The sequence below is a fragment of the Sorex fumeus genome, unplaced genomic scaffold, assembly GCF_029834395.1.
Source record: "Sorex fumeus unplaced genomic scaffold, SorFum_2.1 ptg000020l, whole genome shotgun sequence".
NCBI classification, from domain to species: Eukaryota; Metazoa; Chordata; class Mammalia; order Eulipotyphla; family Soricidae; genus Sorex; species Sorex fumeus.
In genome coordinates this window covers 9917899-9937620 of record NW_026606077.1, presented here as the reverse complement: position 1 = coordinate 9937620, position 19722 = coordinate 9917899, and the positions used below count along the sequence as shown (strand labels likewise).

At 45.4% G+C, this 19722-nt stretch overlaps 1 protein-coding gene across 7 annotated transcripts in view; it reads right to left on the bottom strand.

Annotated features, from left to right (window-relative positions):
* KAT6B (lysine acetyltransferase 6B) overlaps window positions 1-19722 on the bottom strand; it is a 215264-nt gene that overhangs the window by 20250 nt on the left and 175292 nt on the right. The window lies entirely within an intron of this gene.

Sequence of the window (19722 nt, the reverse complement as noted above, 5' to 3'; positions counted from 1 at the left end):
TGTCAGACACAGTAACAACAAAGTCTCCAATGGAGACGTTACTGGGCCTGCTCGAGCAAATCGATGAACAACAGGAGGGATTTTACCTTTTTACCTTAGTGGCCTGAACAGTTTCTCGGGAGCTGCCATCCACAGTGGACACTGTCAGGAGAGCAGGCATCGGGGCCCGGCAGGGTTGCTTCCCACTCACTGACTGACACTGCACCATGGCCTCCACAGTGACATGAACTAGGAAAGCATGTCAGAATCATGCCTTTCTCATTGGCCATTTTGGAGTTTCAAAAAACTTGGAAATTCTAGAAAAAAATTTAATTCTTTTTGGGCCACACCAAATGGTGTTCAAGGATCCCTCCTGGCAGGGTTTGGAGGACCATATGAGGAAGCAGGGATTGAACCCAGATTAGCTGTGTTCAAGGCTGTACTTCCTCTTTCCTGTTCTACAATCTCTCTGATCCAAATTTTAGAGTTTTATGTAAAACAAATTAACAACAACAAAATTTTTTTTTGAGGGCGTCATACTTACTAGTGCTCGCGGGACCCTCCTAGTAGTGCCCAGGGGACATGTGCCAGGGATAAAACCTGAGGTTCTGCCTGTGCAGCCTCCAACTAGGTCTTAATTTTATTTTTGGCTAACAAAAAATTCTTTAAGAGTAAATAAATTTGGCATTTCAGAATTACTTCTTCTTTAACAGACAAAAATCCACCACTACAAACTTAATCTGACAATTTCAGAAAACACTTTTTTAATGTTGAAACCTGACTAAAATATTCACGCCTATATTACAAAAATCCTGGTAATAAGAATTTATCATTGTGAAATTATAAGCTATTAAAATACTGTATTAAACACAAAACTTCCAATCAGCATTTGTCCTAAGCAAATAACTGCATAAACTTAAGAAACATGTCACTTCAAAGATCATTCACCTATTACTAAAACACTGTGACAACTTTTTCTTAAATAAATTACTAGAAGAAAAAAAATACTAGAAGCAAAGGCAGGAATTTCTCTCATTATAACAGGTCCAAGGTTATGGGGGGGATGTCATGGGGAGGCAGCTAAGATAGATCCCCTCTAAAATCTAGTTCACTAGTCTAATCCTACTTGACCAACTGAGGGGGTGTGTTTACACAAGCCTGGATGCTGCCAATCATTTTACACCAAGCTCTGGGAAACAGGATGGTTAGAAGAGCAACTTGCATTTCCATCTGCTCTTCCATAACCCCCATAAAATGCTGTGTGTGTGTGTGTCCCTGCACGCTAGTGAGTACACACGCACACACACCAGCTGTAATTTTCAAAAGTAGGAGGAAGCAGCATGTTGTAATTCCAATCCTGGGTGAGGAGCTTTCTTCACACAGCAAACACAATTATACCACGAGACTAAGAAAGGAAAAAGAAATAAAAATCCCTCAAAAATTTTTGTTTTCAAACAAAAAGCATTTCAAAAGGGAACGTGTCAGTCTTTAGGTAATTTCCTGGAATCTAAGCACAACCCATCACCTGCTCTGATTGATCAGGTCGGCTGACCGTGGGGAGGAGCAAAGCTGTCTGCGGTGGCCTGGACCACCCTGAAAAACAGCGCATCGCAGGATCTATGGAAAACTTGTCTTTTCCCGCATATGCTTTCAAACAGGTTTCTGAGTAAAAAGCCCCTCTTAATAAATGGGGTGTATCACCATAGGGTTACTAATGAGCTGATTTTGGGGATTTTATTTTTGTTGTTTTTGGGTCACATCTGGTGGTGCTCAGGAGATGATACGGAGTGCCGGGGGATTGAACCTGGGTCAGCTACATGCAAGGCAAGTGCCCTACCTGCTTGTGGCCCCAGTGAGCCCATTTCCGACAGCTAGGCAGCACAAGGTAGCTGGGAAGGGAAGCAGGGCTGCTGTTTCCATGAAAGGGCTGTCGTGCCAGAGGATTTGGCACCAGGAAGGAACCTAACCTTTGAAAGGAACTGTCACCACACAGGAGGTAAGACCCTTGCATGCAGCCAACCTGGGTCCAATCCCTGGGGCCACAAATGGTTTCCTAAGCATCACCAGTGGCCACTCGAGCACAGAGCTAGGAGTGGCCCCTGAGCACCACAAGGTGAGACCCAACAACACCCCCCTCCCCAAACAAAACAAAAATAAAGGGAATCTAAGTCCCCAGTGACTGTAGTTACATACTACCTGATAGAAAAAAACAAACCAAAACAACAAAAAAAGACAAAAAACCAACCAGCCAGTATTAGCACTAATATTTAAAAGACATTAATCACTACTTCCTCTTCAATTAGTAGGTTAAGAAACTTTAGTTTTGAGAGCTACCAGATTGACTCCCTTATACTTCAGTTTTTAAAGCTGAGACTTAAGTACATTCTATTAAAATACGCACAAGTAGCCAGAAAATATGCTACTCTTAACCCTGTGAAACTTTTTAATGTGAGGTCACTATTAAGGAATTTCCACTCAACTGTCAGAGGGCTGAAACTGCTTAGCAGCGCGCTCCACAGTTGGGAGCCTACTGGCTTCTAGTTAGGTTGCGTGCCAGACACTATACTTTTCAAATTTAATAAGGAAAAAAGGCTCCGGGAGTTTAATTTGTTAACTAGTATGTAACTGCTGAACACAAGAACCGCAAACTACGTAAATAACAGGAACTCAAAAGGGCATGTTAACAACTAAAGCTCATTTGAAAAAAACTCCATCCAATAGGCCACGTTGTTAGCGATCAATCACTCTGCGATTACCGTTTACAAATCCAAGTACAACGCTGATAGTCATGGGGGTTATATACAACGAGATGGAAGTGTGTGATTATGGACGAGCGGATTGAAACTATAAATTATGGAACTGTCTCTTGCAATTACCCTGCTTGAGAAGAAAAAGAAACTTCCTGTGTAATTTTGCAGGAGAATCAAGCGCAAGATACAGAATTGCTTTCTAGTTGGTTTTAACTCTTCTACAGCTACTTAATTATGTGTGATAAGGTCAAAGAAAGTTTATGTCTAATTTATGAAAAGTTGGCAGGGAGATATTTCAAAGTAATCCTATGAAAGGCTTCAAATTATTAAGATACCTGATGACTTCCCTTTCTCTGTGAAGAAGATTCATCTATGTTACTTGGTAAAATAAACAACACTGAAGACAAATTCAAAGGTATCTTTCATTTTATTTCCTGTCTGAGACATTCAGTGTAGTCTGTGTCCTCCTATAGGCAACAGATAGCTGTTGGACATCAGATGTAGCTTCTGCTTTAGAAAGGGGGAAAAAGTCTTGGGGTTATGTTCTTAAATTCCCGAGGGAGATCTTGAACACTGGGCAAACACAGGGCAAGGCTTTTCACCTAGGAACAGAGAATCCTCTGAAGAAGATGTCTGTTTTTGCAACAACTAATCAATAGAACCTCATTTTGTACATAGTAAGACATTCTAACCATTTCTTGCCCTTTCTAAAGATCCATCCAGATATCAGAACTGTTCAACACCCAAAACTCAAGGAGAAAGGAAGGACAATTTCTTACATTTACAGTGCCTGCTGGAACTTTGAAAAAAGTCAGAAAGCAAAAACAGAAACCAGAAAGCAGTTAGGATAGTTTCAGTGCTGCTGTGTCTTTCTGCGGCCACGTTGGCCCGCTGGGTCCCACACCCTCTCTACTTTGGGTGGTCGTTCTTTGACTACATCTTCTATTTTATCAGCATCCAGTTATAACAAATAACCTTCAATTACGTTTCTTTAGGCTTAAGAATGGAAGCATAATTTATAGGAATGTTGCCTCCACGCTTGGCTGTCCTCAACGGGGCCCCTTGGAGGAGGGTTGAGTTTCCCTCCCCGCCCCGAGCAGAGCCCTGGCAGCTGAAGACCTCCAGTTCCAGCCATAGCCATGCTTAAGACCCCTCTCCACACGTTTGGATGAGCCTCATGCACGAAGGAACCGGCAGAGGAACCCAGGTTTGCAGGACCTGGGGCATAGATCTCCAAGCCTGCTTGGACTGGGACTGGGCCTCCTCCATCCAGATTCCCCATCTCCTAGTATGTAGGCGGTACACCTACCAATTGCCCTGAGGCCGTGTAATCCCATCAACGGTCAAGACTCAGAGACCATAAAATCCAGTTCCCGGAAGCATGCAACATCTTAGTATCTAATATCAGGGCTAGGACGAAGGAGACGTTACTTGTGCCTGCTCGAGGAAATCGATGAACAACAGGATGACAGTGATACAGTGACAGTTACTCCCCACTGAATCAAACAATGCTTGTGAGGGTCTGATTCTAGAAAACTTCAGCACATTTTCTGTTCATAAAATTGGATCTAACAGGAGTCCATGTCAACATGCCAAATACCCATGCACTCAGATTCTGATTTTCTTTACTCCCTCCATTTCCGGTTGTGGTGGTCGTGATGACAGGGGTTGGCTATGGTACTTATACACTGTTTTAGCTCTGGTGTGTGCCAGGGGCCACACATCAAGTTGTGGGGCTCAGTGAGGCACGTGAATCATGGTGGTGGTGCTTGGCTCTCATTTTTAGATCACAGGGGTCACACTCCTTTGTGTGTGTGTGTGGGGGGGGCGGTGGAAAGCACAGAGGGCAGAGATGCAGCTGGCGCTCAGGGCTGTGGGACTGAGCATGCAGCCATCCCCCTGCAAGGAGGGCATCTGACTCCCAGCCTCCCATACCCACACTCCCATCTTAAAGGTGAAACACTATGACCTCTTGTTTAAAATCATCACGAATATAATGCTGAAAATAAAATAAAATGCTTTCTAGTTTTAAGGATTACAAAACTTCAACTGTGAAGATAGGTATAAGGACATGTGCTCCCATTTTAAGGACATTTAAATTAATTAACTTATTTTTTGCTTTTTGGGCCACACCCAGCGATGCACAGGGGTTACTCCTGGCTCTGCACTCAGAAATTACTCCTGGCGGTGCTCAGGGGACCATATGGGATGCTGGGAATCCAGCCTGGGTCAACCGCATGCAAGGCAGCTGTGCTATTGCTCCAGCCCCAAGGACATTTTCTTTAAGAGAAAACAAAACAAACAAAAACAACTAAAAAACCTCTAGACACCGCAAATACTATTCAATTATACAGTATACAGTAAATGATTATTTACCTCAGTCGCCCCTGTAACCGTTGCCGAGGGTCAGCTCCCTCCACAGTCTGGCCTCTGCCCCATGTCAATCACCTTTCTTCCTCAGATAGTATTCACTATCCCGAGTTTTAGCAAACCCTCGTGTTTCTTTATATTTTTCTCACCAAAATATTGTCAGATACTACACTAACACTAGTAGTGTAGCACTGCAGCACTGTCCTCCCGTTGTTCATCGATTTGCCTGAGTGGGCCCAGTAACATCTCCATTGTGAGACTTGTTACTGTGTTTGGCATATCGAATACGACTTGTTGTTACTGTGTTTGGCATATCAAATACGTCACGGGTAGCTTGCCAGGCTTTGCCATGAGGGCGAGATACTCTCGGTAGCTTGCGAGGCTCTCCGAGAGGGGTGGAGGAATCGAACCCGGGTCAGCTGGGGTGGCCGCGTGCAAGGCAAATGTCCTTCCACTGTGCTATTGCTCCTTAGGGGAAATAGAAAAGTCTGTGAACTCTTTTCATCCATGAGTTCTTGCCTACGTACCCCCCAACCCCAGCAGAGGCCACACACAGTGGTGCTGGGAGCGGTGGGCAGAGATGCTCCTGGGGGCCGGGCTAGCAATGTGCTGTGTACAGTGTGGTGCCGGTCAGATCTGCAGGTCCTCCACAAGCCATATGGTGGCAGGGATCAAATGCATCAATTTCCTAGGTATGTGCTTCAGCACTTAAGATATTTTCCTGGCCTCAGCCAGATGTCTTTTTCTTTTCTTTTCTTTTCTTTTTGGGTCATACCCAGCAATGTTAGGGGCTTACTCCTGGTTTTGCACTCAGGAATCACTCCTGGCAGTGCTTGGGGGACCATATGGGATGCCGGGGATTGAACCTGGGTTGGCCGTGTGCAAGGCAAATGCCCTACTCGCTGTACTATTGCTCCAGCCCCTCAGCCAAATGTCTTTGCCCCCATCACTTTGATATCTGATAATCATTTATATCTTCCTTCACACTGCATTACAGAGATTTTCTTTTGCAGCTCCCTATATACTGCCTAAAATATGGGCATCTCAATACTTACAGTAATCAGTTAACTACAGTGAGTTCATGTTGAACCCACACCCGGTGGTGCTCAGGCTTACTCCTGGTTGTACACTCTGGGGTCATTCCTGGTGGGGCTCAGGGGACCGTATGTGGTGACAGGAATCAAACCCTTGTCAGCTACATGCTGATAAGCTCTCCCTCTATACGACCACTCCAGCCCCCAAGGTATATAATACTCTTTGGGAAGAATCGGAGTGGGGAGAAACTCCTAAATGAAAATGTCAGCTTTATTTTATTTTTAAAAATTTGTTTGCTTTTAATTATAGTCTAGGTAACTGTGTTTCTGAAAATGTTGATATTCATGGCCTCCCCTCATGACTACCAAGTGCCCAAGATCCCCTACTCATGCCTGTGTCATCTCCAGTCCATCTACTCTCCACCAAACTGCAAAACAAACAAACAAAAAAACCCGGATCCGTATCTCAGAAAAATTAATTCAAATACATGTATAAAAGTTAACTCAAAATTAATCAAAGATCTTAAGATTAGGCCAGAATCCATAAAATACACTGAGGAAAACATTCCAGGATCTGGACCTCAAGGTATCTTTGATAATTTGATCCCTTTGTTGAAGATAACGGAAAACAAATGGGACTACATCAAATTAAAAAGATTCTACATGGGAAACTCCCTCCCCCTGCAAATCGAAAACTGGAGTTAAAAAAAAAAAGATACCCTATTGAAATAGACAAGATATTTGCACGCAATATTCAAAGAACGATACCCAAAGTATATAAGGTACTCACAAAACTCAGCAACAAGGAAAACAATGACCCATCAAGAAATTGGGGAGGAACAGATACTCCATGAAGAGGACATGAAAATGGCCAAAAAGTGTCAAAAAAAAAAAGTGTTTATCATCACTTTTAACCAGGGAAACAGTTCAGTCTAGCCTGAGGATTCATCTCACACGGGTGACAAGAGCATCTATCAAAACCACTGCGAGGGGCTGGAGCGATAGCACAGCGGGTAGGGCGTTTGCCTTGCACGTGGCCGACCTGGGTTCGATCCCCGGCATCCCATATGGTCCCCCAAGCACCACCAGGGGTAATTACTGAGTACAGAGCCAGGAATAACCCCTGAGCATTGCTGGGTGTAACCCAAAAAGTAAAAAACAAACAAACAAAAAAATACTGCGAGCAGGCAGTGCTGGGGACTGTGGTGGGAAGCGAGTGGCTGGTGGCAACATTGTCTGGCCCAGCCTCCATGAAAAGCAGTGTGGCGATGTGTCAGAAAACTAAGATTAGAAACTGCATCTGACCTGCTTCTTGGTATCTACCTATGAGATACGAGCATGGTAATTCAAAAGAAATCTCACAGCCGCACTTAGTACATGCAACAGCCAGGCCACAGAAACCACCACATGTCCAGTAGCAGGTGAACTGATAAGCTGTGGTATCCATACCAGGCAATACTGTGCAGCCACAAAGAAAAGAAACGCAATTGTGCAGTTCCCTGCAGTGGCATGGAACCAGAAGGCATCATGCTGAGCGGGATTGAGAGGGAGAAGGGTGAGCATGGCGCCACCTCTGGGCCTCGAGGGAGCAGCACAAAGCTGAGCAACTTCAGTGAGCCCCAGTACTGGGGTCACACTGAGGACAGAGACCTTTTCATCTTTTGAAGGGAAGGTCTCCCAAGTGACGCTTACAAGTCTGGGTGCCACACCCCACCCACGGCCTGTGCAGGCCTCATACTTCTATGTTGGACCCAGCAGTGCCGGCTTGGGTCTGGGGCTCTAATTCAATGTCTCCTTAAGGCAGGCATGCACCCCGCTTTGAGCGACCTCCCTGACCCCCAACACAATTTTTTTGGTGGCACGCCCATGGTCCTACCATGTGCAAGGCAAGTTCCACCACTGAGCTATGGCCCCAAGCCCACCCAAACAGTTCTCTTTTTAAAAAAGTTATTGTTTTAGGTCACATGTTTAGTATTATCAAAGGAGTGATAGCACAGCAGTAGGGCATTTGCCTTGCACGTGGCCAACTTGGCCGACCTGAGTTCGATTCCTCTGCCCCTCTCGGAGAGCCTGGCAAGCTACCGAGAGTATCTCGCCCTCACGGCAAAGCCTGGCAAGCTACCCATGATGTATTTGATATGCCAAACACAGTAACAACAACTCTCACAACAGAGACGTTACTGGGCCCGCTCGAGCAAAATCGATGAACAATGGGAGGACAGTGCTACAGTGCTACAATTTAGGATTATGGTCATGTTTACGGTTTTGATGTTGAAAGTCACCACACCTCACTACCCCCAAATGCCCCAGGCCCCCACCATTGTCCTGGGGTCTGCAGTATCCTCCTCCTCCGAACCCACTTGGTATTTTTAATCTTGTTACCCAGGGCCAGGGGTGTCATTTAATACTAAGTTCCTTGCCAAACATTCTTAATAAATTCCATGGGTTAGTAGATCCAATACAAACTCAACAGCTACAATTGGGAGAATATTAGAATCACCTTCAAACTCTTTGGGGACAGGGGATGATATGCGGTGCCAGGGATTCAAACCTGCTTGTGGCTGTCAACAGCCACAGGCAAAGCAAGTGCCCTCCCTCCTGCACGCTCTCCAGCCCCCAATTTTTAAACTTTCAGGGCACAAGTTGCACCAAACCAACGGATTAGAATTTCTATCACAATCACTTGTCCTCCTCCTTCCTCTGCCATTTTTTTTAATTTATAATTCATCTCTCTAAGTTGAATCCTTTTGACAAACCCAAATAATTTTGGCTTCTTTGCACTCTAAATTGGAAAATCGCACTCCCTTTTTATGGAAATAACCTTCAACTTCATTTAAAATTGCTCAATTTGTCCCCCTTCTTCCCCCCAGAAGTGCGAATATATTGGTTAAGTGTTGTTTATCTGTATTTTCTCAAGATTTCAGTAGCTTTTCTCCAAAATTTTCCTACATGGAGACAATGCTAATGGGCCCATACGTAATGAAATTACTTTTTATCCACTCAACTTTTTAAAGCACTTTATAAACATTTAGGCATTTAGGCTGAAAAATGAATTCCGCTAGGATGTTAACACAAAACAGGGTTCAATATAAATAATGATAATAAAGAAAATCTGATATTGGTAAACATAAAAATTTTACACTAATGTTAACCACAAATCTGAGAGAAAGGGGGGTGGGGAGTCCGGACTGGCATTTTTCTAATAGAATTCTAAGCAAATACAAGAAAATTCTCTTCCATTGCCCGAAGCAAATGGATGTTTAAAGCAATGTTTAGATGTCATTGCAGGCAACTGAAATGATAAATGTGTTGTTTTGAAACTTCCTCATGAGAGAACTTTATCAAAGTTTTATCTCGGAATGCTTTACTTCAGGGGCTTGAGGGCAATAGCACAGTGGGCAGGGCACTTGGTTTGATCCCAGGCACCGTATATGGTCCCTTGAACTAGGAGTGACCCCTGACCACAGAGCCAGGAGTAAGCCCAGAGCACAGCCAGGTGTGGCCCCCAAACGAAACGAACACTGAACACAATGCTTTATTTAAAATGCAATGTCTCTACTAGCTGAAACATAGGGTTAAAGGGAGAACAGTTTCCTGTGAAACCAAAACTGGGTATAGCACTGATTTCAGCTAAGCAGAATAAAACCAATCTGCTTTAATAACCAGAAATGCTTCTCTTGCATCTACCTGGGTTAAGAAAACAAGAGACAGAACTAGAAGTACTTCTTGCTACAGAGCTCTGTGCACCATGTACACGGCGTCCCAGAGCTGGGGATCTTGCTCATGTGACAGTGCACACGCCACGGGCACAGCTGGGCCTTTTATCTATCCTGCTGGTCTCCTCAGCGAGGCCACTGCTGCCACAGACCATGGAAAGCAGGCAGGCTGGCTAATGGGGCCAAGGCATAGGCCACTGAAAGAAACACACCGAAGAGCCATACAGATGGCTCAAGGGGCCGAGAGCTTGGTGGAGGCCCGGGTTCCAGCTCTGGCATCACCAGGAGAGACCCCTGAGCACTGCTGTGTATGGCCCCCCAATAGAGACACAGGCGGAGGGCAGAGATCAAGAGCTCGGCATTTGGTCCTGCACTCAGCTTGGAATTCCGCAGTGACTAAGAGGGGCCCACGGGATGGGTCTGTTAAGGCTCTACTTACATTTTTCTCACGCTAATTATCTGAATGAAATGTGCCCAGTCGTGGTTTTTTTCCAAAGTGACTCAATGAAAATGTTGGTCAATGTTAGAAATCCAAGGCAACAAAATGATTTATTTTTACAAAATCCACCTGTGTGCCAAAACTTGAAGACAGTGTGAACTACGTAAGGCAAATCGGTAGCTGCAGACCGTATGTTTCGTATTTACAATGTTTTCACTGAAGCAATGAATACAAAATATAAGAGCTATTTATTTGCTCTTATTTATGACAAGCTTAGTTTAAAAGAAGACATAAATACATCGTTAGCTGCACTGCCTCATACAACTCATTTCAATGCATTCACTACCAGTCAGCCTCTGAATAAATCACCGAGAGCTCAATTTTCAACCTTGATGTTATCTTTAGCATATTAAAATAGATTGTGCTGCAGCCCAGTGTAATAGAACAGTAATGACAAAGGCTTTTAGTGCAACATATCATGATGAGGAACGAGAGAAAAATAGCCATTTCCTTATTCTATTATAAATGAGAATCTATTAAAAATAGATGTCATCATCAGACGATTATGCCGGTCAAAACATGTCTCCCCAAACCCAGCTCGTCCTGGGGACCCGGCGCAAGTCCCGTTTCGTGTCATGGAGAGGACAGATGGCGGCTTCCCACCCAAAGAGGATGGTGAGAGCCTCGAGCGTCACTTTGGAGTAAGCCTGCCAGGCTCAGCCGGGAGCACAGCACAGGGAGAGCCGCCTAACAGCGTCTGAAGACACAGCTTGAATTTCACAAAGAAATGACCTGCTAAAAGGACAGAAACCTTCAATGTCTCTTCAACCTACTGCTATCACAGTGACACCCTGTCACAGCTCTCTCTCCTCCCCTGACCCCGGGCTGGAGTGAGAGTGACTGCCTTCTTTCTGATGGAACTTCCATGATCTTAAGATCAAGGCTAAGCTTGGACAGACATATCAGAGTTCCCTGAGTTTGAACCCCGGCACCCCGCCTAGTCCCTGAAGCCCCACCAAGAGCTATCCCTGAGTACAAAGTCAGGAGTAAGCTTGACCACAGTCAAGCATGTCCAGAATCCCCAAATCAACCACCCCCCCCGCCCCAATACTGTAAGAAGGCAGGGTATATGTCCCTGACATTTGGAGATAAGTAAGCCACAGCTGATGGAGTCTGTTTAATTAATTTGTTTTGAGGGTCACACCCAGTGGGTCTTGGGGAGTACCATGAGGAGCCGGGGCTGCACTATGGCCCTTTGAGCCACTCCCCAGCCCTTGACTACCTTTGGATAAAAGAAAATTCTCCCTCCTTAAAAAAAACACATGGGGAGAAACCATATGAAGAAGGTGCTTCCTGAGGGTCAGAGTGACAGCAAGGAGGGCGTTTGTCCTGCAGGTGGCACACCCACGTTTGATCCCCGGCATCTCCTCTGGTCCCCAGAGTACTGCCAGGAGTAAGTCCTGAATGATGTCAGAAGCGGCCCTTGAATATCACTGGGGGTGGCCTCCTGGGCCAGGCCAGGGAGATAATGTAGGGGTGTGCCCAACCCCGATTAGACCCCTTGCTGCCAAGAGGGCCCCAAGTATTGCAGGGTGTCAGCCTGGGAGCCCCAGCACTGCCAGGTGGAGGCCGGGTGGAGCCGGATGAGCAGAATTGGGAGGGTGGGGGGTCCTCTGGGGGCTCTGAACGCTTCTTCGTAGACACCCACCATAAAAACGGGAATTCTGCAAGTAATTAATTTAGCATTTATGCAACAGATAATGAAGGCCGAAGAAGTGGCAGGTTCTCCCAGGAGACAAAACTATCAGAACAGTTTCTACTACCCTTAAGCTTTTGGTAAAGGAAATGGGCTTTTGTTTTTGAGAGGGTCGGGGTGTCAGGGGACGGTGAAGGGCGCATCTAGCTGTACTCAGGGCTTCTGGCTGTGCATTCCCGGTGGGGCCTGGGGAGCATATGGGGTGCTGGGATTGAACCTAGGTTGGCTGCATGCAGAGCAAGCACTCTATTTACGGTCCTATCCTCCCTCCCCCTCTACACTCCACCCCCAAGGGAGAAACTTTTACTAAAGAGAAGTTGCACACACGGTGGCCTGGAGATGTGGCTCAGGAGCAGAGCTTCTGATCTGCAGGCTTGGAGCGCCAGTGAGATCCCCCGCTCGGCCCCACGTTCCTCACGGCACAACCAAGTGTGAGCTCAACCCAAGTCTTCACGTTCTCTGTGAGAGGCCCCAGAGAGCACCGGAGCCAGCAATAAACTGCCACAGATGGATGCCGTGGGACAAGGGACATGCAGAGGTGGCCGTTCCACAGGCCAGTTCTCGCTCCTCTGTCTGATGAGCGTGACTTGCACGGGATGCTGAAGTGAAGGCCTGACACGGGCCGAAGAGCCGTGATCCCAGTGTCTGGAGCACACCTCTGGCCTGCTGCCGGCTGACGGGCTCTTCTAAGGGGAATATTGACTCTGCAGCTTACTGGACAGAGAGTTCGTATCCCAGCCAAGTGACCCGTGACCTCAGTGATGGACGACAGAAATCACACGACTTGCCATGGTTAAAGGGCGAGATTTCTCGGGAGAAGATGACAGGCACCAGAATTCTGATCACCGCTGCCCATCTGGACCCATTCTCAGCTCACTGGCAGGATATGGGGGCCGGGTCAGCCACAACTGGGTAGAAACAAGCAGAGACCCTCACGAGAGAAGGGGCATCTCACTACGGCCCGTCTGGCAGGTGCCAGATTCATGGAACATCTGCTGACAGCGAACCAATGTGCCTCTGAGAGCCGTTATTCACTCTGGGCAGCTCACCTGCGCTCAGATGAAATATGCTTAACAGAACCGAACTAATTTGATCCCTGAATCAAAACTTTTGAGTTTCCACAGGCGAGAGGCCAGTCAGAATCAAACATTTACTTCTCCCCACCGGCATGCGAGTCTCTGGAGGACGAAAGCACTCTATCTGCCCTGACAGGATTCTTTGGTTTGAAAGTTTGAAATTACATTTTGAAAGTTTGTAAGATTTCCCTTGCCTCCGCCCAGTGATCCGGGGCCACCAGGGCTATGGCCGGTAGTGCTCTGGGAGCCACGTGGAATAGGGATCAAATGTGGGGTCCCTGTCTTTAGTATTCCTGGAGATTCCCAGGACCACAGTATTCTGTCCCAAATTATGAGTCACAAGACTAAGATAATGAACACTACCTGAGGCAGGTGACCAGAAAGACAAACCAGCCCAACCACCCTGTAGATTCTCTGCATTCCCTGCCATATGAAGACCCAGTTTTCCTATAAAAATCTCACAAAGGGGCTGGAGAGATAGCACAGCGGGTAGGGCATCTGCCTTGCACGCGACCGACCCGGGTTCAATTCCCAGCATCCCATATGGTCCCCTGAGCACCGCCAGGAGTAACTTCTGAGTGCAGAGCCAGGAGTAACCCCTGTGCATCGCCAGGTGTGACCCAAAAAGCAAAATATAAATAAATAAAAAAGCATCCTTTAAAAAAAAAAAACTCACAAAAAGAGCCATAGTTAACTTAGCCCTGTACTAAGTTCCTCCCCACTTGGGGAGCTCTTTTTCTTTTCTATTTTCCAATAAACTTTTCTACTTTCCAAACAGGGCTGGAGTGATAGCACAGCGGGTAGGGCGTTTGCCTAGCACGAGGCTGACCCGGGTTCGAGTCCTCTGCCCCTCTCAGAGAGCCCGGCAAGCTACGAGAGAATCCCGCCCGCATGGCAGAGCCTGGCAAGCTCCCCGTGGTGTATTCGATATGCCAAAAAGAGTAGCAACAAGTCTCACAATAGAGACGTTACTGGTGCCTGCTCGAACAAATTGATGAACAACAGGAGGATAGTGCTACAGTGCTACTTTCCAAACAACAACAACAACAGTAGCAGCAGCAGCAGCAGCAACATGGGGCACTCCTCATCACGTGCTCTCACCACCCGGGTCACGGCATCTGTGGCCATGAGATTTTAAAGTTGTCTCTTACAAAATCAGAAAACTGGAGGTTGCTGGTTGGCAATCTGAATTACCATGGATTGTCTCTTCTGTTTGACGCCATAAATACAACAAGTAAACCTGTAGGTAGTCTCTGAGATGAGGGGAGTGAGGTTTCCTTTTGGAGGAAGTGTGCATGACTGGCCTCTACTCATTACAGCTTTCTAGGCAGCAATGACCTGGTGGCCGTATTTTCCCCCTAAATGTGCCTGATGGACCTAGACGTGGAAGAGATTCAGGAACAAGAAGCCAGACAGAAAATCTATTCTTTTCTTAAGTGGTGTTTCCTCAGCAAATCAGCAAAGAGCTCTAAAGCAGCTAAAGGAACAGATAGGCTGGGACTCTTGAACTACCTAATTAAGAGGTATCTGTCACTGGGAAGAAGGAAGGCATGGAGAGTTTACCTATTAATTTTCAGTGATACGGAGACAGAGATACTAAACTGTACCCAAAATGATCTTTCCTCAAAAGCTGATTGTATTTTTTCCCATTTTTTGTAAGTCCAGGTGTATGATTCTTCTTCTAAGAGAACAAGTCGAAGGACCCAGCTCGTCACACTGACAACTATGGGACCAAAAGGGGGGTTGTCTGCCATGTTCCAGAAGCACATACTAATTACAGACTCATTTTGCAAATCTCAGGAAATTCAAGGTGAAAACCCTCAATATCAGAGATTACAGACATGGCAACAAAGGGGATTTGCTGAAATGAGTGCCTAATTCATTCAGTCACTTCTAATCCTCCAGTTCTGTTGCATGAAGAACAACACAGACACTGCACAATATCTTAATATTGAATTTTAAAAAGCTAAGGGAGATAGCTCCAAGGGCTGGAACACTTATTTTGCATGTACTCTGCCCCAAGGTAAATCACTTCCATGCACAACCCCCCCCCCCCCCCCCCCCAAGCTCCATTGACCTTCGCTTTGGTGGTACCATAACTTCTAGCCTGGACATGGATGTGTCAGGCCCGTAGAGCTGGGCTTGGTATTATTGGGAGTGGCCCCCTGGGTCTGCCAAACACGGCTGGGGAGACCCCAAAACAACACGGCAAGAACTGAATAAACTTTCCTGTTTAATGTACAAATGCAAGGACAGATGGGACTGGGATTGTTTTTGATACAGTCAAAATTCTGGAAAACGTCTATGAATTTGTACCTTTTATAATGTAAACATAATGGTGCCCATCTCTTACATCTCAGGCATTAGGTACATTTTAAAGCATTTGCTAATTTGCTAGGGAAAAAAAAAGACACCCAAAACACCCCCTGCAGTTTGCAGTTGTTTGAGTTTGCATTTTTTAATCTTCCACAACTCTGTTCACATTTTAATTAGCCCTTTATACGAAACAGACTTTGGAGTCAGAATGCTTGGACTTCAGTTGGAATGATGCCACTTAATATTCGTGTAATGTGCTTCAGCTTCCTCACCCACAGAGTAAGTTCAAATATACCATCTTATGTGCTGCTGTGAAGACACAGTAAAGGGTTAGGTGCATGCCAGGCATGAGGCTGACTGAGTGCAATCCCCAGTACCATATGGTCCTCTGAGCATCACCTGGTGAGCCTGGAGCCCCAGTGCTCAACTACCTGCCTGCTTAGGAAACCTCTCCACCCCCAAAAAAGGGGGCTAAAACTTATTCCTCAGGCAGGATCTGTACTTGCAAGCTTGAGTTACAGGCCATAATTACATCAATATGTTTATCTCTCTAGCTGGGATATTCGGTGAGTAAATTATGTACATCAACTCCGTGGAGTGCCATATAGTTGCAGAAGAGAATATAAGGACTCTAGGAAATATGGAGTGATCCCCAGGATATACTGTTACTTGGAAAGAAGATACACATTAAAGGATGATTGATCAGTCATATGCTACCCTTTATATTAGGAAAGAGGAAAATTAGAAAATATATGTCCTGCTTCTCATTTGTAAAAAAATCAACACAGGAAAAATAAATTAGAAATGAATTGACCACTCATGGGCAAGGACTGGGGAATGGGAGCAGATGGAGGAGACGGCGAGGGGCTGCCACTAACCCCCGGCAGCCCTTTAATACGGTCTCAACCTGGAAAGCAGGGTAATGTCTGATATCTGGGAAAGGGAGAGGGCAACTGGGTCAAGGGGGAAAAATAAAGTGAAAAACAAATAGAGACAAACAAGCTTCATATATTAAAGAAATACTATTACTATAAAAAGAACAAGTGGGAAAGAAAAGAAATCACCCAAGAAGTAAATACAGTAAATACACAGGGTAAAAGTAAGACAACAGAACTATATACAAATACGGACCACTATTAGAAGCTTGTTTTCCCAGTGGTATGAGTTGCAATTCTGAAATAATGTGTATTCAAGGGCTGAGCACATTACACAAAGATACCGTTGATAATAGAAGTTGTTTTTTTGCTATCAGAGAAGAAAGTTACAAATACAAACTTGTATAACACCTGGTGATGGTGTAGATGTGGAATGCAAGGTTATGTGAGTGGCGTGTGTGTGTGTGTGTGTGTGTGTGTGTGTGTGTGTGGCGGGGGCGGGGGGTGTGTGGGAGTGCTGAGTGCAGTGACATCACATCTAAGTCCCCAGGCTTTCTATATTCTCCATTACACCAAACCAAAGACCTTAGGAGAGGAAACGAATGATTCAGAGAAAGACCAAGATGAACTGGAACATCATGTTGGAGCAGAGAGTAGGGATGTATTCCAAGGACGGGGTCATGTCGGAAGGCCACCAAAGGCAGCTGGAAGCAGTTACCATTCAGTGAGTCTGGGAAAACGTGAACATCCACATGAATAGTGGCAGCATCAAGTTATAATCCATGAAAGAAAACCCCTTAAGTCTGTAATTATATAAATACATGACTAGGTAAATGAAAGAATGATTAAATAAAGCTCCTATATCAGGGAGATGGTTCAAAGCAGTGAAGTTTTGTATTTGGGAACCCCGGTCCAAACCCGGCTTCCTGCAAATGATTTATTTCAAATAAGGTTCTTTCTTATGGGAAGTATCTATTACACAGAAGAAACAATGAAATAGAAAATCACCACATAGTAATGAGCACAGTAAAAATTATTTGAGATAAGAATTATATATGAATCCTATAAACAGATTTAAAAAGAGGAAATATAAGAAAAGTTTCAAATTGTAGGACACTATAAAGTGACCTGTACACTTCAAAATTATTGAGGTAACAAAAACCAAAACTCCAGATTACACACTGAAAAGACATGATAAGTAAATTCAATATGTAATCTTTAATCTTTAGGATATTTCCTGCTCCCAGAAAGAACATTAGTAAAATTGGTGAATCTGAAATTTGAACATGGTGATTACACAATAGTGCTGTATAAACCTTAATTCTGACTTTCATCATTTGTATATTGCATTTATGTAGGAGAGCCGTTTCGTTTCTAGAAAAACACACGGATAATCTGAAGTAAAGTACAGCATTTACAATTCTCAAATAACTAAAATATAACCTACATAGCAGAGATGTGAGAAAGGGGGAGAGACAGAGTAAAAATGGAGAAAGCTGATCTAAAATGTTGGGACAGAGTGATAGTCTAGTGGGTAGGCGTTTGCCATGCACAGAGTTGATCCAGGTTCAATCCCTGGCACCACATTTGGGTCCCTGAGCCTGGACTGACCCTCAAGCACAGAGCCAGGAGGAATCCCTGAACACTGCTGAGAGTGGCCCCACACAAAACAAGAAACCAAAAACCAAAACCAAAAAAAAGATAATGTTAACATCTGAGGATTTACGCCTAAGAGTATATGGAAATTCTTTGGACTATTTTTTAAAACCTTTAAGTCTGGAATTACTCTAAATGAAAGGGGAAAGGAGCCTGATGAGGCCTTGTGGCAGCTCTGGCTGCAGGGCCAGCCCCCGAGGCAGAGGCCTCCGATGCTTGGGGATACCTCGGCAGGGCAGCGAGTGGAGAGGGAGAGGGAGCTGGGGCAGGGATGCCAGCAGTGGGGCAGACTACAGGGAGAACCTGGTATTTCCTGGCTGAGAGGAAGGGGAAGCTGGGAAACCAAGATGAAGAAATCTATCATCTCCAACCCATGGCTGTCCTTCCTTCTCTGACTTGCCTAAGTTCTGGGCCAAGTCATAAAATCTACGAGGTGGTTTATGAGCTTGGAGAGGGTGCGCTGGGGTCACACTGGGACTTCTGGGGACCCCAGCTCTGCCTCACCGGAGACAGGCTGTCTGAGGTAATGAGACACAATTTGTTCCAAAGGCAGCATTTGGCCCATGCGACCCCAGTACGCCTGGCTGTCCCGGCCCGTGGGGTGCAGAGCTTTGGCCCTGTGGTCCCTCCTGTGCATGATCAGTTTCTTTCATCACCCTGTGACCCAGCTCGAGAGTGGGCAGATGGGCGGCTGCAGCTTCCTTCCTGCTGATACCGTGTCTCTGCCTGCGAATCTACCAGTTTTATAAACAAAAGAAAGATTTTCCTGCCTTCCAACTTTATTTGAAGTACTGAAAATACATTCCCTGACCAACAGACTCTCAAGCTCTGGCGAGAAAAGGGAATGAGTGGAATAATTTAAAAGATCCTTTAAGAAAGGGTGAGGAGAGATGAAATTTCAGAAACCCCATAACCCTGGTTATCGGAGTTTGAATGATGTGTTTAAAAAGGATCATGAGAGCTCAGTGGGTGCAGCAACTCCTTCTGCTGTAAGATGAACTATACATTTTCCAAGAAGGATATCTGTTCCTTAAGTGCAAAAGAGGAGGATGCTGTGTCTTGTGGGGTGTTGAGGGTGGGGTGGGTGGGTTGTTTTTGAGCTTTGTTTTTGAGTTTTTGAGCTACCCAGCAGTATTCAGAACTTACTACTGATTCTGTGCTCAGGAATCTCTCCCGGCAGGGACCTTATGGGGCACCGGGGATCGAACCAGGGTCAGCTGTATGCAAGGCAAGCACCCTACCCACTGTACTATCTCTCTGATTGAGCATATGTGGCATTTAAAGATACACAGCAAAGTAGCAAGAAAGGGTCAAAGGCAACATAATGGAAGAAGTGGATTAGCCACACGAAAAGCAAGCACCCCACCCCTGGACTATCAACCTGCCTCTCAACATAATACTTTCTGGCTTTCCTCATGCACATTTATGTTGGGCCTGTTGACGTTAATGAAGATTCTATGATTCTTCATCTGTTCAGTGTAAAACTAAATTCTGATAATGAAAATACACATGGTTTCTAGTGACAGATTTTTACAAGGTCAAAAATGACACAGGGAACTAGAGCAATAATACAGTGGTGGGCATTTGCCTTGCACACAGCCAACCCAGATTTCATGCTTGGCACCCTATATGGTCCCTGGAGCCCACCAGGAGTGATCCCTGAACAGACAGCCAGGAACACTGCTGGATGTGAACACCACTCCCCCGCCCCCCCAAAAAAAAGGATAGGAATACCAGTTTTCAAGTAGCATTTTG